Source organism: Falco biarmicus, chromosome 10, assembly GCF_023638135.1.
Source record: "Falco biarmicus isolate bFalBia1 chromosome 10, bFalBia1.pri, whole genome shotgun sequence".
Taxonomy (NCBI): Eukaryota; Metazoa; Chordata; class Aves; order Falconiformes; family Falconidae; genus Falco; species Falco biarmicus.
Window position 1 is genome coordinate 7,799,448 of NC_079297.1, and position 26,697 is coordinate 7,826,144.

At 42.7% G+C, this 26,697-nt stretch overlaps 1 long non-coding RNA gene across 18 annotated transcripts in view; it reads right to left on the reverse strand.

Moving 5' to 3' along the window:
* The window catches only part of LOC130155667 (uncharacterized), a 153,641-nt gene that overhangs the window by 8,430 nt on the left and 118,514 nt on the right, over positions 1-26,697 (reverse strand). For 3 of the 18 annotated variants that reach the window (XR_008824152.1, XR_008824157.1, XR_008824156.1), the window contains exon 3: positions 20,401-20,533. The exons of 5 other annotated variants lie outside the window; for them this stretch is intronic. This is a non-coding gene — a long non-coding RNA (uncharacterized LOC130155667). Of the gene's footprint in view, positions 1-174; positions 2,882-9,056; positions 9,614-20,400; positions 20,534-26,697 lie in introns of those variants that run through there. 10 more of the 18 variants (XR_008824160.1, XR_008824155.1, XR_008824165.1 and 7 more) reach the window with 6 other exon arrangements.

Sequence of the window (26,697 nt, forward strand, 5' to 3'; positions counted from 1 at the left end):
TGATCCAACCTAATAGAATCAGGAAAAAAAAAAAAAAAAAGTAGCATTGGCTTTATTCTTTACCGAGAGCACCGTTTTCAAAGCACAATTAAATTGTAGATTAGAGGTGCATAATGTATTCTGTGCGTTCCCCATTCCACAAATCACTTAAAGGTATGTATGAATCTTACTGACACAGTTAAATGAATCGCTGAGTTAGGACTGATGCATGGGATACGATGAAGTCCAGAACACTGCCAGCTCCAGGAGGGTCACTGACAGTTGATGGTACCTAGGGACTACAGGACGGAATAAATACAAGAACGTATCCACACGAATAATTTTCTGTATGCAAATCATCTCACTGCAGTGTTGTAATCAGTGGGAGTCCCCAGACTGGACTGCTCCTGTGGGTAAGCTCACTCATGGTCTGAGGATCTGCAGAATCAGGCTTGATGGTATGTGCTGGATGCCTGTGCACTATCATTTTAATTCAGTTTGCTAAGGTGTGTACAATCTCTGCTAAGGTACACGTAAGCCACAATCACAGTGTCATCGAGTCAGCTGCTTCAGGTCTGGGCCATTCTGCTGTCAGTTGAAGATGTGAGGCTGATGGAAGTGGCTTGTTCTACAGCACTTGGATAAAGAACAGATTTTGCTGTATGCCTTGCTGGTAGTAGTAGTAAAGAACTCAAGGCAATTGTAGGTATGAAGTCTTAATTGCTGTTCATAATTAGGCAACAATGCAAACAAACTATGCACATATAATGCCCTTCATCAGAGGAATGCAGGTAACTTCGAAAGTTTATTCAAGTCTCATCAAAACACGATGTTGTGACAGTGTTATACGGAGACCCCCTGAAGCAGCCGCAAACTGCCTTGTCTGAGCCGTGGCAAAAAGCCTGGGACTTACGGCCGGGAGGGCAGGAGCACACCCCGCGCTGGCAGCTCCCTGCGCTCTGAGTTAGCCCAGAGTTTATGTTGTTCAGGGAGGTGCTTTTATTCGGTAGGATAAAAGCTGGGTCTTGCTGGCTTACATCAAACTTGTTTGGGAATATTTGCAAACTCATGGAAACAAAAGACAATGTCTCTTGACAAAACATTTTAGTGTAATTCTGTGCAGGAACACTCTCATTCCAGAATAAAAATGACCACACAAAGACTGACTCAAAACTAACTCCCTGCCAGCCTTTAGAAACTGAAAGTTCCATTTTAAAGTTGAAGGCACTTACAAAACCCCCGTATTTTTATTTAGCTTGTGGCTTCCCGTGTGTACATCCCCCAGAGCAAGCACTCAAAATCCAAATAAAGTCAGGGGAATCTCAAGGTACCCAGTGACAGTGACCTCACTTCAAGACAAGTGCCCAAAATCAAATCAGGTCAATTGAACCTTGAGGTGCTCAGTGACTCATTTCAAGGCAGACATCAAAAACTAAGTATCTTTGAAGGGTTTTGAAAATTTTAGCCTATGTGACTGGGACAGAGGATGAAACTGAGGAATTCCTGTTCCCATAGACAAGTCCTCTCCAAGCAACTTGTTATCCAACCAGTAACCTATATTCATATAGACTGGCATATAGAAGTCTCTGTGGGAAACTGGTAACATCACAAATCATAACTTAATAGAATCTGTGTATAACCAATGTCTTGAATAACACTAATAATTCTTTCTAAAGAAACAAAGGGAGCAGCTCAGAGTGGGTGGGAAGCAGTAGCCAGCAGGCTGGCTAGGAGGAAGGCAGAAATAATAAGGCACCTAGTTCCCAGGAAGGGCTGGCAGGTGTACTTATAGAGGTCAATTAGGTCTAAACCCAGAGGAACCACTGGCAAAATATCCATTGCTGCTGGCTTTGGTAAAGGCCAATTAGAGACACATTTATATTATAAAACCTAATTTCTAGGGAATAAAAGTGTGGAGAACTTCAAAGAGTTGCCCAAAGAAGGATGGAGCATGGCGTATGTTCAGAACTGGGACTAACGGATCCCAGTGCCTGCGTGTGTGTACATTCTTTGAGATTCCAGTGAGGATAGCTTAAAACCTCCGGCCCCTGGTTGCAAAATTTAAGCCAGAATTGAAATTGTTTTTACGTGTTCACATTTTACTCATTTACTTACTCCCAGTCTAGTATCTAAATGTTGAATTTTCATTGTTTCTAAATAGACACCTGCTTTACTACGAGGCTTGTCTGACATTGGAGGTAAGGTAAAGTAAAACAAAGCTCTGGTGTTACAATTCCATGGCAATCATAGACTGAGTCAAGGAAGCATGTGTGGGTAACCCAGAGAACCTGTACCTCAGCGCAGCTTCCTGGGGTTCTGCAAGTGGCAGTATTTTTTCCCAGGCTGCAAAGAACCAGTGCAGGAGCTAGGAATGCCAAGTGCCAAGTTTGCAAAGGTGGTCCCTTTAGTAGGCATCATCAGAGCCCTTCCCGAGGCACAGAGAGACCCCCCATAGCTTCTCTAAGCCATGGTGCTCTACAATGAGTAGACCAAAGTCATACCATGGGTTAGTGACAAAGCTGAAAAGAATCCAGATTGCCAGCTCCCTGTCCTAAATACCAAATGCAATCCTGCCTCCTTCTCTAGGATAAAAGCATAAGGGAAAATATTCTAAAACATTTCAAGAAGCAGTGTGGATTCTGCTGTTAAAAAGAGGAAACATTATCAAAGGATCAGAAAATTCCACAAAGTAACACAACAGTTACTATTGCAAAACTCTGGGGGATCTCTTCTGTGGTACAGTGTTATTCAGCAGCTCAGATGCATGGCAGTATTTCTTCGTCTTCCACAGTCATAAATTCTTTTTCCTGTTTTGGATAAGTTCAGCAAGCTCAACGCCTTTGGCTTTAGTGAGAGCCAGACCTTGCCTAAAATGTAATATTTTTATTGCCCTTTCCTTAGAACATTTATGCTGTGTTTATCAGGTTCATTTCTTTTTTCATTAGAAGTTAATCGCAATGCCATTAGCACTGCTTTAATGTCATGAGAATCACACTCTGTAGGGTGCATCCTATGACTGCCTCAAAAATCTCTCCCTGTGGATATTTTGTCTCTGTGAAATAGTCTGGTTCCAACTATTCATCTTTGCCAAGAGGAACAATGTTACCAATTATTCCTACAGTGGAAAATAAATCTGAGCAATCATTTGTTTTCTTGCAGTTGGTTGCACATATCCTTCATCAGAAGAAATTTAGCTATGAATTAGAAAAATTTCCTTGCACCTTCCCAGCCTCTTCAATTTGTGCAGAACTCATGGTACGCCAATGCATCAGATGAGTTATTTTACCTGGGAGGTAGGAATTGTTCCAAGTTCATACCTGCTCAAGATGTAATTCAGTTCTATGAAGGAGACTGGCATGATGCCTATCTACAAGAAATCTGCAGCATTATTATGTAGAGCATAGAAGAGTTAACAGTGACCCAGTAAAAGAAATCAAGAATTTGAAGGTGGCTTTGCAGAGAGAAAAGATCTATCATTAGTGAAAAGAAATGAGGTGAAACTACTGAAAGAGCATTTCTGATCACGCAGTCAAGGAAACATAGAACAAAACTCCAGGGCACAGAGGGATCTGTGAGTACTACCTTGGGGAGAAGGTACTACAGAGAGTTCTTCAGATAAGGGCATATCAAAATTCAGTGCCTAAGCTCAGAAACCCAAACATTCATATTAAAAATAAAATCAGTTCATGTTCATGTATTGGGACATGAGTAGCTTTAGGACTTGGCTCTCACATTGTGCTTAAACATGCAATTCATAAGAATAATTCAGATGTGCCATTACCTTGAAGGTATTAGAAATCAGAGCAGATGCACGCTCAGGTTAGACAAACAGTTACCCTTCTGTGCACACAGTTTTGAAAATCTGGTCCTAAAGATTTTTTTGCATTTATTTTCGCTTTGCACACGCAAGGCAGAGGTGTTGTCCGAGGTGCTGAGTCCTCCTCAGGTCATCGTGAAGCTGAAGGAAGCTGCAGGTGCTCCATGCCACTGAAAATCACGTCATGGGCTTAATCATCAACAAAGCCCTACTACCAAGATCTGCAGCTGGTATCCAATGGCAGCTGAGATAGCAGTTAGAGACCTAAGCAACTAGTAATACCAGTTTTTCTAGAAAATTAATAAATGCAAATGTGAACTGCTCTAAATTCACTTAATAAACAAGTCACCTGGAAAGATTTGTGGTTTTCATTAGAACAGAGAGTATAAATAGAAAAGGAAATGGAAGGCCTGCTGCTTGGTGTCCAATAAACCCCACAATGTGGCCAAGCTTTTGCAGGGCTCTCTGGGTATGCAGTGAGATAATTAGCAAAATATCACTGTAGTCTTTCAATCGCTATAAAATACATTTAAATGCTTTCTAAGTGTGCAGGCCATTAGTGACTAATGAAGCAAGTGCAGCTGATAGGCTGGGTCCTGCGCTAAACAAGGCAGAGCAAAGAAGATAACCAGTGCTAAACGGCACGGCAAGCGCAAGAGGCTGAGGAGCTCCAAGGAATTGATTCTGTTCTCAGCTACTGAAAGAGACTGGCAAGGGAAGAACAGTGCCAAGCGCCTCGTTAACACAGTGGCAGTAAGTCTGGATAGATGTCCAGTGTCCGTTCGCACCCAATGACTTTGAGGCTAAGTGAGCAGGGGAACCTGAGATTCATCCCCATTCCGTGTCAGAAAGTGTGTCGCACTGAGTCCTGGCATTGTTGATTCCTGCCTTATCCCCAGCATCACAGCTTGTTGTCCTGGAACAGGCAGACCAAACCCTCAGCAAAAGTTTCATGTGACTTCTCAGTGCTGAAAAAAACTATGCTCCTCCTGAAGTCCTGGCTCTAGGAGATAAATGTGGATTCCCCTGGAAATCTTCCCACATCTAAATGTGAGTATGGAAATGGGTGTTATTGCCTGCACTCTGTGGTTTTGTTCAAACTCTCCCTTGCCTGCAGTTTCCAGATTTTTCCCGTTGAAAGTAGGGTGAGATTACAAATTTAAAGGATCTATCAAATCATTAGTATCATCTTGATAATGAATTATGGAAGGAAAACAAGTCTCAGGCTGAGAAAGTTTGAAAAATTATGCACTTGCCTCCAAAGGAAACGGAAAAAGGACATCTAAGGAGAATAAAACTACTGTATCACAGGTAAAATGTCTTAGCAAAACTAACTCAAGGGTAGACTGCATTCTGAATCTGGACCATGAATAAGATCTTCCCAGCTTCTGCCATGGCCTAGACATGGTCACCTTCTACATTCCTCACCCGTCTCTCAGGAAGCAGCTGTAATGTGCAACCACAGCTCCCAGCCGTGAAGCCGCCACGTGCTACCTGCCAACTCCGGCAGAGTCCAAGCGATGACACTGCTTCACACCACACTGTGGACTGCAGTGAAAATTAGCCAGCTGACCTCCGTATAAATTAATCAAGTGGCCCTGCTCGAAGCATCATGCGTCTTCCTGGAGTTATGCATTGGAAAGGACTCTCTGAGTCATCCTCCTAATTTGCATATCCCTTTGCATCTTGGCATTAACAGTCAAGAGCCATTGGAGCCAGCTAGAAAAGCCTCATGTTTGTGCTCTCCCATGCAAATACCTCTTCTCCCTATATATTAGTTACTGTGTGTGGGTTTTCTCTCTCACTCTCTCTTGCCATATGTGTGGGAGTTGATGGCATCAACTTTATGAAATCTCAACACATGCCAAGAACAGCTGGAGAAGTTGAAACAAGTTCTGGGTGAGGTGAGTTTCATGGGCAGGGACTGAAATTAGCAAAGGTACCATGGCTGCTTGCCATCCTGGGAGTCTCACATGGAGCATGTGGGCTTTGCTAGCTCCAAAAGCAGATTCCCCATGGAAAAAAGGATTTGATTTGATTTAGATAATGATGATGGAAGAGATAGCTGATTTAGAAGAATCTGTTCAGCAGGAGAGACCATCTCTGCACCTCTTCCATGACTGGTTCATTATGTAAATATCAAATTTCATCATGACTCTGAGGTAATTAATATCTTTAGCCTGCATGTAGCACTCTTCATCTTCAAAACGCTTTACTAACATTAATAATTAATCACCACAACACTCTGGGAAGGTTATCATCTTAATCAACGGGTAAACTGAGGCACAAAGATTTAAAGTATCACAACCTGCCAGTGGCAGTACTCTTGTGTCCCAGCCTGGTGCTCAGTGTGTTACAGTGCATGACCAAGCTACCTGATATGCTTTATGATAAGAAGGAACAAACCAAGAGGGCATTCCAGGATGAATGAAATAAAACTCCTTCCAGACTGCACACAGAGCAGAACCTGTTAATCACTGGCTGCTCCCTACAGGCCTCTGTCTTCTCAAATCCAGGATGTCTGATCTCCCCGTGTAATGTCTACACGTTCCTGTTGATCTTTCTGCATGTCCCCTTCAGCAGTCCAACAGTATTCCTAGCATGATAGATACACCCTGGCCTCAGTCTTAGATATGACTTGGATATTTATGCCTTCTTTTCTGGATAATTTTAGAATATAAAGAACCAATGGTACGTCTGATGCATTTTAGAGTTACAAACCATTTAATAAGTAGCATTTGCTTTTGAAACACTTCACACATTTATCTCAGGAGAATTTCCAGGATTTGCCTCAATCTCTTATACAGGAACATTTGAGACTGGTTCAAAGTTTGGTCTCGAGTTGTTAATTTTCTACAATCAAGTCTTGTTTAGGCTAGTAAATGCAGCTTTTACTGTATCAGTTTCTGCCATTTGTTCCACCTGGACATCTCCACTAGGCCATACATTATTGCTTAGGTATGTCACTCCCAGACAAATCTGCAGAGAATTGTGAAAGAAGTGACCTCTCTGCCCAATTCAGAAAATGAAACTTCAGCGCAGCCTCCTAAATAGAGAAACATGCACAACACACCTGAAAGAAAAGTTTGTTTGTCTGGAGGCTTCATAAGAGGGATCTGTCAAATGTGGCAGGCTGTCATTAAAAACAATTAACCTAATCAAAAATCCCTTTTCTCTTATTTCTGCTTAGTCAGGTGAATATTAAATACTAGATTTTCCAGGGGCACAGAAAAGAAGAGGAAATCAGCACCTATGTTTCCACTCAAACATGCGTATGAAGGAGCAAGTACAGATTCGCCTTCGTATACCTAAAGTATGCATGTAATTAGTATGACTGCACAGGGAGTCATGAGACTTGTATACATGACTGGCCACCTGCATGTCATTTGGGCGGTTGTCTTAATAGTGACAATGCTTTTGCATGCAACCCTAGCATTTAAGCATAAGGAACCACACATTTTTCTGGCAAAGTGGGCTTGAGAGAGCCGCTGTTCCCCTAACCCCACGCTCCCCAAGACTTCTGGTACCTGTTAGGACAGTCCTTCTCATTGAACATATAGATTTTTGTACCTGCTTGGTTTAAACTGGTTGCTTGCGATGTCTTAACTCCTAGCATCACCGCCACGAGTACAACTACAATTCTCTCCTCAGCACTCCCAAACCTCTTTTGTGTTTTCCAGAAGTGGAGGAGGCAAAGAAAAACCCTAGTTCCTTTGAGGTGGGAGCTCACCCCAAGGGGCAGGAGAGGGAAGCTGACCTCCAGTGCATTTACTGATCATATTTATTTTTAAAGGCACTTAGCCATAAGTCTCAGCCTATGGCTCTGCTTCCTGCAGGCACACCCTGCTTGTGGCTGTGAAGGTACTCACTAAGCACTAGTAACACCCAGCATTTATATAGGGCTTTTCATCTTCAAAGCACTTCCCGAACATCATTTAATTAATGAATCCTCACAGCCCTCTGTGAGGTATGCACAGTTATTACCCCCACATTTTACAAGTGAGGAAAACTGAGGCAGTGATTAGCTGAGGCAACACTGTGGGAATTGGGATTAGAGCTCAGGAGAACTCAGCAGTGCCTGGACCCCCATCCCATGCAATGATTGCCAGGCTACCTTGTTGGGAAATACACGTGGTGCCTCGGTTCAGCACAGTATCTTGAACATGATCAGTGTTGACCCTTTGGTGCATCAGCAACATCTTTTCCTTCCAGGTCCACATAGGTTTTCTGTGTGGACATCTGGAAAAAAATTCATTTTTGTTTTCCAGTATCAGTTCCAGATCCTGCTGTCACCCAGCCAGGAGATCCAAAGAAAGATGTTGGGACCAAGGTTCTGGAAGAGGGCAGCTTCTATTACCTATAGCACTACCTAACACATTCAGTTTTAGTGCCTTCACAGTGTTTTTAAAATGACATAGAAGGGGGACTTTCACCCAGAGATCCCAGAGCTCTACGGACAAAGGACAGTGTTGCAATCCCAGATCTCAGTATGGCTCTGTGCAGACTGTCAGACCCACTCAGGCTTGGCCTTGGCTGAAGATCTGATGATTCACGACCCTCAGCCCACATTCATGAAAGTTCAGTGAGTTTCACTCACATCCTCCTCAGTAACTGTGGGTTCCTCCCTCGAGAAGCCCCAGGGTATCCCAGTTCCCAGCTGACATGTGGAGGACAGAAGCAGACTTCCTGGTCGTAATGGTAGCCAGTAGGGTGAGAGAGGGCACCAGCGATGGAGGTTAAACCTGGATGGTTCAGCCTTGTCAAACTTGAACATCCAAGAGAACCTGCAGGGCTTGGTTCCTTTCCAGCCCTCCAGGGCTCTCACAGCCCTAATTATTATTGTTGTTGTTGTTATTATAACAAAACATTCATATACTACCATAAAATACAAACTAGATAATACACGTTCCTTGCCCGAAGAGCTCAGGCTTTAAACAAGCTGGACATTCTGAACTGGAACCCTCAGGAGAGACAGGGAAGGCGCAGCCCTTTTACAGCAATTTCCCCTCTCAATTCCTTTCAAGTGCAGCTGGACACTGTGACGGGGATCTGGGACACGTCAATGAGCAGCTGACCAGGCAGCACCCGAGATACAGCACGCTCCTCCAGCTGCGCCCCAGCTCCTGCTCTGTGTGCACGGCAGCTCTGGGAGGGAGGTTTGGGGCTGGCAGTCACACGCACAAGGCAGGGGACTGGGGGGAAAGGGATCTCGCTGAGGGTGTGCTGCTCAGATCAGCTGTGGCTGGAAGCTGGTACCTACCACTCAGCAAGCAATGTCCAGCCCATTGTTCCTGGTGGGTAGCAGCTCGCAGCTCCTGCCGAGTTCTCACAGGCGCTATCAGGGAACTACCGTCAGTCAGCTGCTCAGCAATGCTGCCTCTGCCTGAGCCAGACAGTGCGGTACCACCTGCAGAAATGCAGCAGGAGCTGCTCCAGTACAAGACAACCATCCCACAGGCATCGTTTCAAATGCACCATTCTACTGCATCGAGGTGGTGGAACTGTCATGCTCAGGCTCAAAACAAAACAGGAGCATGGCAGTGCACAGTGCGCTGACGGCTTTGCATAGCCGACTGCTCAGAAGCACTGGGGAGCCTGTGGTTCATAAATGCTCTTCTGACGGAGACTGATGCCTTCATTCGCCTGTGAGGTCCCTTCTGTTCCCTCCTGACAGTGTTTCCCAGTCTAATCTGAAATGCCATGAGATCCTGAGCCAAGGGAGAAATGGAAAATGTTGCAATTCCTAAGCTGCACTTTGCAATGAAATAGTAATACTTGTAATTAATAATAATCTCATGAAAAGAAATAATATTGCTGCTTATTCCAATATAGACACTTTAGGTAGTACTAGGGCGTCAGGCAGGCTTATTCAGCCTCTGGACAGACTCACCCACAAGGCCTAGCATCAACACGCCCTGTGTACACCTAGCATCATTTTGAACAACTGCACCAAAACAAAACAAAGACAAGGGGCACTTTAGGTTTTTCGTGTGTCTAAGCCCAAGAGTGGGATCCCTGGCCACTTTTTACCAAGTGAAGGTTCTGAGCCAGAAACTGTCCCTGCATCTATATTCCTAACTCATAAAACAAACTAGAGCAAAAAATCAACAAAATACATTTACAATGAAGGAAACATTTCTCAGAAGTGCTGCTGTTTTCATTCCCTCCAGTGCTCTATGTTCCAATGTTCTAATGTTCCCTGACCACTTGGCCACAAAGACACTGAGCAGACAGACCCTGCTGAAGTTTTTGAATGCTTAATCTGACCTATCTTAGACTTGGCACAAACCCAAGAAAATAGTAAGAACAGGGGCACACCTAATATATTATTCAGGGATATAATGTTAAAGTTCTGATTATTATCGAACTCTGAAGCAATTCTCATCACAGAACCTACAAGACAGCAGGGGAAACCTCACTGGACACCCAGCGTAAAGGTTCACATCACCCACTGCCCACTCCTAAACCAGCTGCTGCTACTTTCCATTCCTTCTCTCCAGGTTCTCAGTCTACCCCCAGCCAGGCTCTGCTCTGCCCCTTGGGGATTTTGCTCATACGCACAGATATGTTGATGACTCAAGTCTTAATTTTTCCTGAATTGATCTGCCTCTTTACGGCCAGTCACTCCGAGCCTGCCATGTTCTCCCAGATGGCTACACCAGCTGACTCCCTGCCTTGCCTTTTCCCTGTGCCCTCCTTTCTCTACCCCTGCCAACACGCTCTGCCTATTTCTCGGCTGCCACCAGAGAAGCCCTTTTTCTTAACTGCCCCTTTGTAGCACAGCCCCCAACAGCCACTTACTGTTATTCGTGACAACAATTTCTGTGCAGTGGACGTGTTTACAGCCCTGACACACACTGTGGTGCATTTCAACAGAACAGCCAAGGATTTCTTCTTTTCTCATCTGCTGAAGGTGATCCAGACAAAATAGCTAATTTCTAAGTTAGCTCCTTGTGGTTTATGCTTCCTGCCATAGCAATAGTTGTCAATCAAGTAGAGCTTAATCTTAACTCAGGCATTAACTTGAACACAATTAATTCTTGGCAGCAGGCATAAAATGCTATGAACCCCATCTCTCCTGATGGTGATAAGGCTGACTGTCAGGACAGGCTCTGCATTCACTCCTTGACTTTAGCAAGAGTTAGATCAAGCCCATACAGACTAATAAAACAAATTACATTGTTGGCATTAGCAAGTGCAACTCTAAAAAAGTCAATTGATTTCTGTCTTGCTATGCCAACCAGGACCTTGCCTCAACTTACAGAGGTGGCTGGGATTTTCTTATTAGTTTGCAGGATAACAATTCAAATTACAACTGCGTGAGAATAACAAGCAGAAATGTGAGGCATATGGCCTAACCTGAACAACACTCCCGTGGCCAGACACATGCCAGACGGTCACAGACATGACCTGCTGCCATCTGGGTCAGCATCAGCTCACGCTGCCTTCCTCTGCCTTGTTCCTGTTGCCTCACTGCACTTCCCGCATGGCATTTTCAATCTTGTTTTATCTCATTCCACTTATGGAGCTGACTTGTGTGGCTCAAATGAAACTTTGTTAACTTTGCTGGGGTTCATAGTGATTCAGGTTATGAGATGAGATGGCCTGGGACAGACTGTCACCACTTCAAGTCGGATGCAGGTTATCTGCACCTTGAGGTTGAGGAGCCGGCTGGCCATCTGTCTTGCACCACTTGTAAGCCTGACACTCACTGTCCTCCTCCTCATACCTCTATTTTTCTGTTGTTACCCTTATCAAGAGGAGAACTTAACCAACCTGGCATACCAGTCTGATGTACTTAATAGATTGCAGTGTGACTCAGCACGGAACCTTTCCTATGTTTTCACATTTAAACACAGTCAGTGGACAAGAAGACAGTGAAAAGCATATGTGATGCATCACGGAGATTGCAAAACCTTGGGGAGTCAACAGATTGGAAGGTCCTCCACAAAACAGGTCCCCATTCCCCACCGCAATGCCCTATTCCTTTTCTGATTTGAACAGTCCTAAGTTTGCAAAACATCTGAGATTCATTAGGTTATGCACAGGAATACCCATATTATTAAAACTCCAGCAAAGCCATATTCTATTAGCAATATTCTGGCAGCCATCCTGAAGGGTCTTTAGGAGTTATCTATTTACAAAGCCATGCATTTGATGGCCAGTGTAAATTACACCACTAATTAAGCTGGGGCAAATATTCTGAAAGTGATCCATAGACAGAAACACATTCATATCAACCATCCAATGAAGAGTATTATACACAGATATATCTAAGGGGATGAAATGGCAAAAACTACCCAGATGCTAAAATTACAATATTTAAGATTGATTATTATATATATCATCAGAATTATAACATTTGCTAGAATGCTTGGTCAAAATAACATCTCTTCCCACAGAAAAAACAGGAAGAATTTTGCTCTGCCCTATGTTGAACAGAACACTTGCCTAAAATTTAATTTGATTTGTCCTGCAAGCATGCCTCAAGTTTACACTTATTTATAGAGTCTTTCTGGATATCCTGGGAGCCAAGGTGGTTGGTGCATTGCATAAGGTGTTGCCTACTTACAGTTTGCACATTATTACAAACACATTTTTCAACTGACTGAAAAAAGAACTTTGATAGAGTCTTATTGATAAAAAAGCTTTAGAATGGACATGGAGAAAAATGTCTTGTTATGATTTTACTGCAAATAGTCTCGATGACGTTTATTCTAAAAAGTTCTGTCTTGCTAAGATTTGTATGGATAAAAAACTCACATTCAATTTGTGAATTAATTTTGACAAGGTCCAAATGCAGTATATGCGTGCAATGAAACCGTCAAGTGCTTGTCTTATAGTAAGTCAAATTCTGCAAGTGGCAGCGTGGCTATTTCAGAGAGTTACTTCACTTCTGCTGATATAATTGACATAAAAATTCACTTAGGAAAACGCTGTTAAGATTAGTAAGGTTTTTTTTGACAAAGCTATGTAGCACTGGCCTTAAAAATAAACTTGCCTGTAAAATTCCAGATATATCTAAGTAATTTATCTTATTCTAGAAAAGAACTCAGTTACGAACACTTACGGGATCCTAAAGATGTTTGGGAGACAGTTAATCCTCAAAATATATTATTTTAATGTATGAGAGATATGCATGCAATACATCATATTAAATATCTCCCCTGAAAAAATAAACACCAAAGGAAATTCTGTATTCATTTAATGTAAAAAATATCCTCCATGTCTCTCGTAAAAATCAGTCTGTAAGAGTTACTTCCATAGTTTCTCCATGCAGAAGCAGTATCACAAAATAATTTTCTGTGCTCAAACACGAGTTAACGCTTGCTTGACTGAACATATTGAACCTGTCCCTCTTTGTCTGCAATGCTTCTCAAGAGAATACGAGCTGTTCCCTCTTCTGCGTGAGCCCATGACCCGAGGTCAGGCATGCAAAGGACTGCCCAGAGTTTAAAGATGAAGAATTTAGTTAGGGGTGGTTGCAGCCCAGGTCTCAGTGGAATGGGTTGAGTCCTATCCCATACCACAAGCTGATGGGGGCAAGCTCCACATTGTACTGTGTGACAGGCACAGGCCTCAGGCACAGGACTGCAGACAGGGAGAATCACATGCTGCTTGCCCTGCACAGCGCCACAGGCTTTCTCCAGCTCCTTGTATCTGGTACGTGGGACCACAGAACTGGAGAGACCCTGAAGTGCTGGGTTTTGTGGTCCAGCCCAAGAGTGTGGAAAAAACTCCCCGGGAACTAAGAAGCCTCACAATTCTCGCTGTGTTCCATTCTTTTCCACTTTGATGTTGCTGTCTCTTACATGAATGTTGCTATGTATTGCATGTATATTAAAAACAAACATGAAACAGGACACTGCTGCACACAGTTTTCCATGTTAGAAAGGAATGAGAACAAAACCCTAAAACACATTACTTATGCAATTAACTGTCCAATAGCTAGGGTAGATCCATTAGTTCAACTAGAAACTAGGAGAGTTAAGCATGTTACATTTCCTGTTTTGGAAGCATTATCTCCAGCAAAATAACCACCAGGGACAGAAATACAGGCTAACATACTGAAGTCTTCATAGGTTTGCCACCCTTCCACGGACAATGTTTAAACACAGTATTCCAGTGTACATGTCCAAGAATGTATTCTAAATTAGCTGTAACGGGTTTTATCAAGGCTTGATATGGCCAGTGGTAGTTGTCCCCCTGAACTGAGCTCAAGATGGAAATGCTGGCAGAACAGTACTTGAACTTCCATCTGTTGAGGAACAAGCCCCACTGTATTAAGCATCACAGATCTTTCACTGCCTCCTTAAGAAGTGAATTGTGGAGCAGCACAAGGAACGAGAGCGTTGAGATCTCATGTATTGTATTTGCACCTGGGAATGATGAGGTGTATGTTCATAAATGGCTAATGTGGCAGAGCAGCCCAGCATGGTCTTACTTTTACTACTGAGTTGCTCTGAGATCTTGTTCATCTTTCAGTATCTCATTTGGTCCTCCTGTAGCTTGGGGAATACCACTTACCTGCTCCACTGAGGCACTGAGGTCTGTAACAATAACTATGAACTGTTTGATAAGAGATGCTACTGAAAGACAAAGGTGTATTATTGCAAAATTCTGTGGGTTGGCAACTTAGCTAGTGGCACTGCATTGCAGCCAGAGCCCGTTTGGCTCCTCACAATGAAATGAGAGTGGGGGGAGAGGAAATCAGGTCAGAGTTTTTGGCAGACCTATTCAAGGTAAGCGTAATCCAGCTGATTCATTATGTGCTGCAATCCTTGCTGGCAAAGACTCTGAAGTAAAGTAGCCTCCAGCTCTATTGCAACTCACCCTTTGTGTGTGGGTGTTGGTGCTGCACATTAGGGAAGGGTATCACTGGTGGATAAACTTAAGGGGGTGAGGGCTGGATAAAGGACACAAAAGACTTCACGCAAGTGTGCAATCTCAGCCTACTGTTCCCTGCTGAGCAGCCCACTCTAAAAATGTTGTTCCTGCCTCCTACAAGACAAGGAGCAGACCTTTGAGAAGACCCTTCTGATGACTATTGCAATCTCTGTTTCATGAATCATTGGCATTGGGATGTCCTTGTGGCATAATCAGAGCTCTGGTTATTATACTCATTGATGATAAAACAAGTAAATCTTAATGAGTTGTGGGAAAGGAGACAATAGGGCCCTCTGCCAGGTCTCATTTACCTTGACAACACGCCTACAGCCCAAGTACAAAGATCGCTATTGTTTATCCTCAGTATTTGTGAAGGGGCCAGACAGTTCTTCTCATTTCACTCAGTCTGTTAGTACTCTCTTTATCTCCGGCTTAGCATTTCTAAGGCATCTATCAGTGTGGTATCTAAGCATCTTAGCTTTAGTCCAAGGCTAAATTTATGGTAAATAAACCACTTGGACAGCCTTTGAAGGTGAAAAAGTGATATGTAGTTAAATAGTGGTAAATCACTGAATTCACATAGTGCCTCTTTGACAAAAAGGACAAGCAACGACTTTCTGTTCATATTGTAAACAAATCCTCTGTGTATGATTCAGACACTAAGTAACTGGGTCTGTTACCTCACTAATACAGCTAAGCCAATCTACCATGCCAGTAACACATGCCCAGCATGAACTCAGCTTCTGTCCCAGTCGGACTGTATTTACGTTAGGGACTCTGGTCAACCTAGCTGCCTTGATCAGGGTTACAACTCATCACAGTCCTGACCAAGAGCTACAGCAGTAGGATTATCCAGAAAAGAAAACAGATACAAGAAAAACAGACCTATTTCACCCAGCAATCTATCCCCTGTGGTACTCACAGTCAGAGCTGCTGACCTCGTTGCAGCTCCTGCCCTTCTGCTGCTGGTTGTTCTTGCAAAGCCAAAACCGAGTTGTGAATGGGCCAGGAAAGCTTTCACCTGTGCATGCTTTGTCTGCAGCTTTGCCATCTACAGCTGCTTGGGAATTTTTAAGGAAAAGGATTTTTGAACAGAAGAAAGAGATCTCTCTCAAGCTATGTTTTTGTACATATTTTTGAGGAAGTTTTGTTGGTTTGTTCGGAAAGGTTTCGCAGATCCCAACCAGATTAGAAAGTGTAGCCCCTGAATAGTTTTCCTTATCCCAAATGGCTGCCAGAATCACCAGGCTACTACTTATACTGGCACGGGTGCCTTCCTTGGGTTTTGTGCAGAAAGCATGAAAAGATGTGGGTTTCAACTCAGTGTGAATACAGGAACATTCTCGAATTTCTGAGAAGTTTGTCAGGATGGCAAAACACTTCCCATTCAGATCTGGAGATAAGTGCAGATTTTAAGCAAGAAACAAAAGAGACTCTGACATTCAGAACTCAAGAGTGAATTCCTAGGGACAGCAACAACAGAAAAACATCTTTCTACTTGTGCTATAACTAAATCAGATTAGTTGCTGATTTATAATGCGGAGCTGGGAGAGCATTAAAAATAGTGTCTTTTTTTCCCCTCCGTATTGCCAGCCACAGGGAATTGCAGCTAAGTTAGGGATTGTCTACTGTTTGACTTTTTAAAACAACTTTTTCTGTTCTCTCATGCTCTCGCCCTGTTGGCTTCTTTTGCTACTGTCAGCTGGAGTGCTGCTCCATGACTCACCGTGCAGAAAGACAAACGACAAACCTTTCCCTTCGGACAGAGGCAGTGTCACCTCCACACACACCTCTGTCTGGTGGACTCACACCTCAAGTCTCCAGTTCACACTTACACCCTACAGTGACTTGATGCAAGTTTTTAACATGATATATCTGCTTTTCTGATGCAAGTGACAAGCAGGGAAGAATGACAAAGTAAGGTATATACAGTAAGGCCACAACAATAATCATACAGCAAAGATCTCAGTAGAGCATATAGAATTGCTCTATAGAAGGGAAGGTTGCATAATCAACCAGATGCTCTTCCATCACATGGGAACTGACCAGTTTAACATGGGAGGGCAGCTATAGCCCTGCAATTTCCTTCCTCTTTCCCTTAAGAAGTCCATCACTAGGCCAGACTGCTTAAGGTCATTTCACAAATGGGAGGACTTTCTTCCCACCATATACTCATGCAACGAATCATGTTAGTCACGTTCTTTTCAGATACTGAAAACAATTATTTACTGATAGAAGATGCTCAAGAAGTAAGAACTTCACAAAAGGTCGGAGTAAAATGAGCAAGGCTAACATGGAGACAAATATGTACTGCTCCTGCTTGCTCACTTCTCATAAAGGCAATACCCTGAATTCTCTTTTCACTTGGATCACAGTAAATTAAGCAGCTCAGATAAGATTACATAGCTACAAAGCCTTCAAAAGTGACAGGAGAATCAGATCCCTTGTGTAAGCCAGAAAAATAATTTTAGTGCTCTCCCATGGAGCAAAATTACTTTCTGGCTCCTGTCTAGCTCCTTTCAGCCACAGGCAGCAAATGGACACGCAGTTTAACCCACAGCAAGCTTTCAACTCTCTAAAAGCTTCCTTACTCACTTGTTACTTACACAGGATTCCCTTTAAAATCAGTCACCAAAATTCACTGAGTCCCAACTTAGCAACAGGTGAGTAATTACTACTACTAATAATAACAATAATGCTTCCCCACTCCATCTCCTTCAAGACACTGAAGGGATAGAAGCAATTTGTACAGGAATTACCCCCCCAACCCCCAGGTTACTGATTTGCTACAGATATTCAGTTTGACCTACAGGGTGAAGAACAGCTGCAGCTTCATCCATAACCCTCTCTTTTCTGCCAGTTTGTGTCAGATAGACTTAACAAATAATTTGTGGAGACTCACGCTGTCACACAGTATTTTTGACCTGTTGGAAGAAAAGTAACATGAATTCAAGTATTTTGAGGACCTCATTCAGCTTTCCAAGAAGGTACCAAGCCCTTTGGAAAAATCTACCGTTAGCATCCCAGAAAGAGCTGCAAGGCACCAGACATTTTGACATTCAATTACAAAAGTCTCAGAATGAGGGGGGCTGCCTTGAAAATGTGACCTTTAATGGCAAGTGTTGAACACTGGAAATCTGGATCTGGCCTGTTTTGAAATTTGGACTATCAGTACTTCACTACACCTGTCACCTGGGCAAGAGCCAATTAGCAACAACAAGGCTCTTCTGGTCAAAGTGAAAAAAAAAGTCCTGACTAAGCCAGAGTAAAAGACCAACAAAGAACATGAAGACCCTGAAAAGCACCACGAGCTAGTGAAACCATGTGAACAGCTTAAATAACACTCTCAGGGCATACAGCAAAGCTCAGAACAGACCTAGGGCATTTCTGCCAATGGAGGGAACAGTCCTCAAATCACAAAACTCAAATCACATCAGAGATAATAAAGTCATTTAAAGTGAGATGTCATTTGCTTCATAGGGACAGATGAACATATCATGAAGTTCAAAACTCATCACTGCTTTCCAGGGAAAAGATCAATGTCTGAACAAGCAATGGGGATGGAACTGAATTCTCACTTCTAAGGGAAGCTAGGAGAGAATCATACCTTACAGAAAGATTAGCTGCTTGTGTCCACAGATGGAGACTTCATTCCTGAAGTCTTCTCATGCCAAATAAATTCACCAGACTATGTAAAAATCCTGACTTGAGCACTTGCCAGTCTGTGCATACAGCTGTAGGTAGGTAGTGTGTAATTGCATTTGCCATCAGGGTAATTGTGCATGCAAAATTGTGCAATAAGTATTTTGTACACATGGTTATGCTTTTAAATTTCCTTTCTTTTTTTTTCAAGAATGGGCCACTGTTTGAACAAATATGTAAAATAGTTAAAATTATTAAACATTATTTTGAATTGTTTTAATTATAAAGTCACAAGTGAACCACAATGCTGTGCACTTAAATGACACAAGAGAGACACACCACATCACTGCTATGTCATTAGGATCTGTCTGTACGTTTTTTTAATTTGCCTGCAGAAAGATGGATTCCTTAAACTGAAGGTAATTTGTTACATGTTGTCTGGAATCTAAAGCCAATTAAGCACTGATCATAGTTACTACGCAGTCCTTGGCAATTAACTTGCTATTTTTGGGGATTTGTTTAATTTTATAGTTGGGGAAACCAAGGACTAAACCCTTCTGACAAAGAAATCACAGCTATTTCACAAAATGTTGAAAACCATGTAGCTCTACACTCAGATATAACGCGGCACTGTATACAGATGCAGCAGATCAAAATGAAGTTCAATGATCAATTTCTCAAACAGAAGAATTCCCAGCTCCAATAAGAAATTGCAAGACTGGACAGGGTTATCATTACATGGCAAACCTGGACTCTCAACATACATTCCATAATCCAGTGCTACAAAGCAGGCCAGGCTAAACAGCAGGAATTGTGTAAACTCTGTTACCTGTGCTTGCCCTAGATGATAGGACTACTAAAAGCAAACATCGTCAGGAAACAATATACCATGGTACTGCATCTGTGAACAGAAGATACCACCGAGTACCCACAAGGCAGTCCCATCATACAAGAGCAACCAATGCCACGAAATGCAACACTGCTGAGCACAGCACCTATTAGATGTGGCCAGGACGTAGTAACCGAATACTGCAGTACACAGCATTAGTGCAGATAATAATCAGACTCTTATTTCATAAATACACATACATCTATATACACATACATCTGCATATACACAAGGTATTTTCTGAAGGGAAGGACAGTTTTTCTAGGCACAGAGAAGTGTTTTTCTTTGAAAATTAAGTGTTGTAAGATTCTCAGAGATGTTAAAACAATCAGATACCTAAAAGGGGAAACGTCAACAACAAGAGGGGGAAATAAATTTAAGCATCCCAGTTAGGCAATCAGTTCTATCATTAAGATGGGGTAGGTGAAGTACAGGCCTCTTTAAAATCATAAACTTCAAATACACCTACCAACCCCCTTCAGAGCTCAATCACTGTAACTACTAAGCCCAAGGAGTCTGAGATCTTTCCATATGCAGACCCTATTTGTCACAGATGAGATTAAGAGCCACTCTTGCCAAAGTCTCCTCCTCCAGTGCTAGGGAGCTCCCAGTTGCGTTCAGCTCTTGGGCTGCTACTGGACCTCTATGTTTAAGACAATATAATGTAATAATCTGATTGTAAGTGATACAGAAAAGATACAGCCTTATCTTAACATCTGAGTTGTAATTGTATCCAAAGGACATGTTGCACTTAGAGCAGATTAAAGAATCCCAGTGCAGGTGGAACCAAACTGACACCTTCCACTTTTGCAAAGAGTTTGATGTAAACGCAGGGAAGGTTTCAACAAAACAAATGAGGCAAAACCTCATTTGTTGCATTAGGGAACTGTAGTTATCCTGCTCCAATCAATAGCTCAGATTTGCATAAGCTTTTCACTTGGCATCATTCTTTTGCCACTGGTCTGTAAAGCATGAAACAGTGTTCCCTGCTATGGAAGAGCCCCATCCACAGATGGGCAAGCAGCTATATACAGGCAGGAAGCACCTATACACAAAACCAGCTTCCCGCATACTCACATGTACAACACACATTTTCCATGAAACACTGACTTACAAAGTCACAAATTTACAGATACACCCATATTTTGCACACAAACATACGCATCACACATGTTTATGCACGCACCTGTATAAACACACTTGCATGCAAGCTTAGACACGCAGCGCTCTCAGAAATGCACATGGGTACTCACGCACACGTATGTGCTCACATGGATCCGAGTACACACCCGTGACTTGCTCAAGGCAGCACCAACAACCTATGGTAGAGCAGGAAAAAAAAAAAAAAAAAAGATTACAAGACCAGGAGTTGTCCCCACAGCTGAAATGACAAGGTCTGTCCTGCAGTCCTTCCCTTCAGAGAGGGTGGATATCTGTGCGTAGGCAGTCACGCTCAGTTAGACACATATATGAGCACAGGCTTGAGCCCAGACAAACACACAGAGCCTCACTTATCCCATTAGGCACCTTTCAGTGGTAATGTGCACATGCCCTGCCGCCACTCCTCCCCTCTAATCCTTTATTTGCACACAGCTTTCATATCAATCTGTTTCATTTTCCAAATAATGTATATTCACTTTTGTTTACAGCCAGGACACTGGGCTTCTTTGAGTCAGTCTCTATAACCATCTTGGCAAAGCCAGTCCCGTCTTGTTTGTTTGTTTTTGCAGTGACTGAGTGTGTAAGGAATATGGAGGGTGTAGGCGGCTCTACATGTCCCTTCACCTCTTGTGGGTTTTGGCGCATTCCTTTCAAAAATACTCTCTTTCAAATGCAGGGGACAGGATGCTTTGTTTATATAACCACTGCTTTTCGCTGAGGCTCAAACCATCCCAACACATCTGTCTCCAGGAGGCTCCTCTGAGAAGGTCTGCCTTTCTAAGTTCCCCATGACATGGACTCTGGGGAACAGCACAGCTTGGAGAGCACCTGCAAAAGGACCTAACTTCAGAGTTAACTTCAGAAAGATCTACTTTTAGCTGGAATGTGTCAGTTTAGCACCTAATTTTCTCCAGCTTTCTCTTCACCTCAGCTGGCCCTGAGTCTCAGCGGATGCTTTAGGAAGCGGAGGCTTCCCAGAACCAGCTCTGAATGCTGATTCCCACAACCAGTAGAGTTTCTGTGAAACTGTGCTGTTCTGACTGGTGGGAGTCTATCCAAGCTGTAAGGAGCAAGAAGTAAGAATAAGGAAAGATGTGTGAGTTATTTTAGTATAACCATTTCACTTTGGATTTTCACATCCATTCAACTATCTCTACATAAAGATTCATACCCAAACCCATAAACATGGGTGAATTGGAGCAGGTGCTCTGCAAAGACCAGGACTAAATTAACTTGGTAAGTTACCATGGTAAGTTACACTGATAAAGGCAACCTTTACACAAGTGAAGTGAGAGTTATCCTTTAGCGGTATAACTTTTAAGTTAAAGTGATACAAATAATCCCTTTTTAAATTCCTTTCCTCCCTCTTCATGTCCTCTAGGCGTTCCTCTAGCTAAAACAGTGGGTTGAAAGAGCAGAAATGGCAGCAGTCAATGGGAAGAGCAAGGTGCCACCCCACTGTGTCACCCACAGCAGGTGGTTCTCTTATACCCTCCTGTTATAGACCTATATGCTATAAAAAGCATATTGATATTGTTGTGCATGCATGATCATCACACAGCATTTGCTAGCATCAGTAACTTATCATGAATGTTTCATAATACCGAGTGGGAAGAAAAAACATGAAATAGTTCTAGGGATTTTTCTAGTACCACATTGCTAGGGAAGATCTGCTTTCCGTAGCTAAATTATAGACACAAAACAACCACTAACTTAACCACTTGAAGGGAAGTGAGTACACAGCTAGCCAGGCCAAGGAGATGACACCAGTAACACAGGTTGAACGTTGCCTGTCAAACAGCAATAGACAACAAGGCAGTTTTCATAGGTTTCAGTGATTGCAAAACCTAAGTTTATCCAGCATAGACTCAGGGCATTTCTGCAAAAAAAAGTGGAGGTTTTGCTTAAAAAAAAAAAAAAGAAGGAAAGAAAAGAAAAAAGAGAGAGAAATGGAAAAACAATGATGCAATTATATAAACAGTAAGAAAAAACAGAAGGCCAAAATCCTAGAAAGACACATATACTTAAAGAGAAAAGTTAGCCTTTTTAATCAATAAACATTGACCCGACATCCATTCTGAATTATATACATCACACACCCCTAGAATGCCTATACCCTTGCTCCTGGAGAGCTTATAGAACTTCCCGAAGGTGCATCATCTGCATTTGCAGTCAGAAATGAGGAGGACAAAAAAGTCAGCACAATTTTTCTAGTTCATTCAGACACCAGTGATGAAGGAAGCAGGAGTACCTAAATCCCACGTCAGCTCCATTCACTACATATGGAGCAGCAGTGCATTTGCAGGCTAAATCATCTTTATTTATTTGCTACATCTTCTATCACACACATTTAATTTTCATTCCCCAACTCAAGCAACAAGTTGGAATTGCATTCACCATCTCATACAGCCAAATTTTCAATTCCTTGGCTTGTATCTGCTGTACTCAAGATTCCCAGATGGTCTGCTATCCAAATAATGTGAGGACCACTTAAAATCCATCATCAGATGAGTTCAGCTCATAGACTTAATGTAAAAATAAAAAGCACCAATGTTCTGTGTACACAATTCTTCACTGAGGAACAGCAGCCAAACTAAGAAGTGATTTCCACCGTGTATTCATACTGTAACTGTGATACTGGCAGAGCTAAAAGCAGCAGCACCACAATGATGTGGAATGCAGTATCTTCTTATCTCTGCACCAGACCAATCTTAATGTTTAAGATCTCTCCTTCTAAAACAGATATCAACGGTGTATTTTACTGAAATAATTACTTGCTTACAAATAGCATACCAAGAAGTGCCTTAGCCAGAAAAAAATTAAATCAGTCTTTCCAGATAGAGGAAAGACAGTTGGGTTGAAGTCCTTCAGGGTGTGCAACTGCTGCTTTTGTAATAACAGATTTTCCTAGTGAAGTCTGCTAAACTCCTAGACCAGTTAAGGAAATGTTTCCAATTATTACTTTTTCTGAATAAAAACTCCCTAGGTCTTTATACACTTAAGAGCTATTCCCACTTCATTTATTGACACCTCAAGCGCAGCAGGATTATGCACATGAGGGAGCTGAGTCACATTTGGCTTTAGCCTCTTTTGCTATCAGGATGTCCCCTACCAGATCCAAGAAAAGAGTCTCTGAACCAGGAATTAGTTAACTCCATAATCTATGAAATAAAATCCTAAGAAACTGTTTGACTCTAAATTCTCATTCTCAGTCTTCCCACTTCGATTGCTCCTCACTCCTTATAAATGGATTGTTGACGTGCACCCATGTCCACTTTCATTAATGCATTTAATTTGCAAGCCTCACACATATTCCAGCTAACCATACCTGTATAGTCTTTAAATAATATGCTTAGTGCAGTAATACAATCGGATTAAAACTAATAATTGGATTGCAGAGGTTTTAGGCAAGCCTGGGGTCAGTGGGAAGGGATGACAAGATTGTTGTGCCATCAGTTTCAGCTGGTCAGTCGCTTTGGCATGTATTCTGTTATTGTTACTGCACCTTTTTCTGCAGGGCAGGTGAGGGAGATGATCTGCTGGTTTTCCTTTTTGCCAGGGCTGCTCTGACATAAGGGCCTTCTTTCAGCTATGGTAGCTGGCATTCAGTCTGTGGCGAGCACAACCTCAACTTGTGCACCAGAGCTTTGAGCACCAGAGGTAGCGTCTGAATCTTTTCTAATCAAAGTAGTTCTACAGCGTCTTCCAGGTGCCAAAAGCAGTCTACTGTAATTACAAACATTAACAATTTCCAATTTATAGCAACTGTAAATCTACATATAATTTTACCTCTTTTATTTATAAAAGCTTTCAGCTAAGTCTTATATCCTCACACAACTGTAACAGCTGAACACTTTGGGAACTGACTTCACTCCAAAAAAAGTCTCTTTTACAGTAAGTGAAACCACTTTCTTCTGCATCTGCAAAGTACAGGTACATGGTTTAAGACAAAACCCTATCTCCATCTTCCTTTCTGTGCTCAGAACACTCTTGTCACATCTCTGATGCAGTGATGAACATCCCAACGACTACAAAACAGAAGAGCTATGACCACAAGGAAAAGGCAGATTTGTACAGTGAGATATTTTGATTACTAAGCAGCTTTAAAATCTGCTTCAGCTCTGGATTCTTTGAGTCCCAACCGGCTATTTGTACTGTTGTCCCCTGCCTGTATTCTTTGACCTTCTGACATACAGTTACTGCAGTCTGTTGCATGCGTCCCCAATCAGAAAGCAGATTGGATAGAGATTAGATAACATCGTGGTATATGGGTTGGGTACTTCTTTTTTTCTTACCAGTTTCCTGTTGATAGAATCACACTGATAAGCAGTTTAATTGGTAAGTTGAAGTATGAAACTGCAAAAGGCTGCCTTTTAAAAGACATGTTCCAACTGGGATGTAGATGCAGATGCAGCCAAAAGATAGTTTGGTGTGTAGCTGTGCTCCGGTGCTTAGGCCCATCAATCTGAATATTACAGGAGCAACAAGGAGTTGAGAGGGATCAGTGTGGGTGCACAGCACAAGGTTAAGCATTTGCAAACCTGTTTATGAACATGGTGAGAGAAACACTGCAGAAACAGAGGAAGCTATTTGAGATATTGCTTCACTCTGGGTACATCTTAACCACTGTTTCTGAAAGTTATTGCTCCACAGTGCTTTAAGGGAAGATGAGTTAGCAGAACAGTGTGCATTTGTCTCATCTACTTCAGTACAAAGTCATCCAGGTTACCTCCAACTATCACAAACAGCTTAAAGTACAGCAGATTACATTGTCCAAAGTGGATGTGCAGCAATGCCACAAAGTCCTGCCAGCTGAGTTCCAGATGCATGAGCTTTGGCAGTGATGTGGGAACATGTATCTTATGGGCAAATGAAGTTTCACATTTCCACAGTTCTATCTGCTATGATCATGCACAGATCCAAAGCCTCCAAGGCCCATAACGCTAACATGAGACCCTAGTGAGAGCTGGGTTGGAATAAACCTTGGAACAAACCAACCCACCACCTGCACTTCAGTTTGGAGGCTTTTTATTTTCAACATCTGGACCTACTGGGTTGAAGAGCTCTTGGCTCTACAGAATCTGAAGGCCCATCTTTATCTTCCACTACCTGCAAGAAAAATGAAGAACTAGCCAATGTCTTTGCCGTTAGCGGTTTGTTGGCATCACAGCCTTTTTCAGTTGTAACGATGGAGGCTGTGGTTTCACATTCGGTGGCACAGGCAGCCCCCACCCTCCACACTCACCGTGCTGCTGGCACAGCTCTTGGTACAGCTGTGCAGTCAACCAGAACAGCTGAAAAATTCCTTTCAGCTGACAATTCAGTTTACCCCATAACCATGGAAAAAGGTGTGCTGATTCAAAACAGGAGCAGTGCAAAAACTGGGACAACTAGCTGGGGGGAGGGAAGTGGTCCCTGAAAAACCTGACAGGAATTCACAGCCTGAGAAACAGAGGCTGTCCTGGAAGATCTTGATAGGAAACTCAGCAAAGAAAGGGTCAGTCTGCAGAGGCAGCTCCCTCTAAGGCAGAAGGGAGTCACAGATATGAATTGGGGGCTGTGCAAGCAGCAGTACAACGTCAAGCAGATTTTCTTTGATTAGCTATGGCCTCTAATCTCTCCTGTGCCCCCCTGCAGCGAATTCCAAAGTTCAACAGCCCCCACTGGACTTTCCTGTTAAGGCTCAAATCATTAAAAGTATTTGTTTAGTAAAAGCTAAAGCACTCGGGTCCTGGTGTCTGAGAGCTCCGTGAGGTTAAACGCTGTCAACCATTTGAATGCAAGCCATATTCCACATGGTCTCGGTGATTCACTGGCAGAACTATATGGGAACACTCTCTCTAGGCTTCACCCTCCACCCCAGCTTGTTTCAGGAGCTAATGAAACTGCTTGGACAAAATGAGCTAGTGTGGTCCCAAACACAGTTCTGAGCACATGGCAAACCTTCTGCCAGAGCTTGCACACTCAGTGGAGATGTCACAAGCTGGCCTTCTGTGCTGGTTTTGGCTGGGATAGAGTTAATTCTTCTTCATATTAGCTGGTATGGGCGATGTTTTGGATTTGTGTTGAAAACAGTGTTGATAATACAGTGATGTTTTAGTTACTGCTGAGCAATGCTTACACAGAGCCAAGGCCTTTTCTGCTCCTCACCCCACCCCACCCCACCCCACCAGTGAGGAAGCTGGGGGGCACAAGAAGCTGGGAGGTGACACAGCTGGAACAGCTGACCCCAACTGACCCAAGGACTATTCCATACCATATAATGTCATGCTTAGCATGTAAAGCTGGAGGAAAAAGAAGCTTTTCTCAGAAAAAGGGGGAT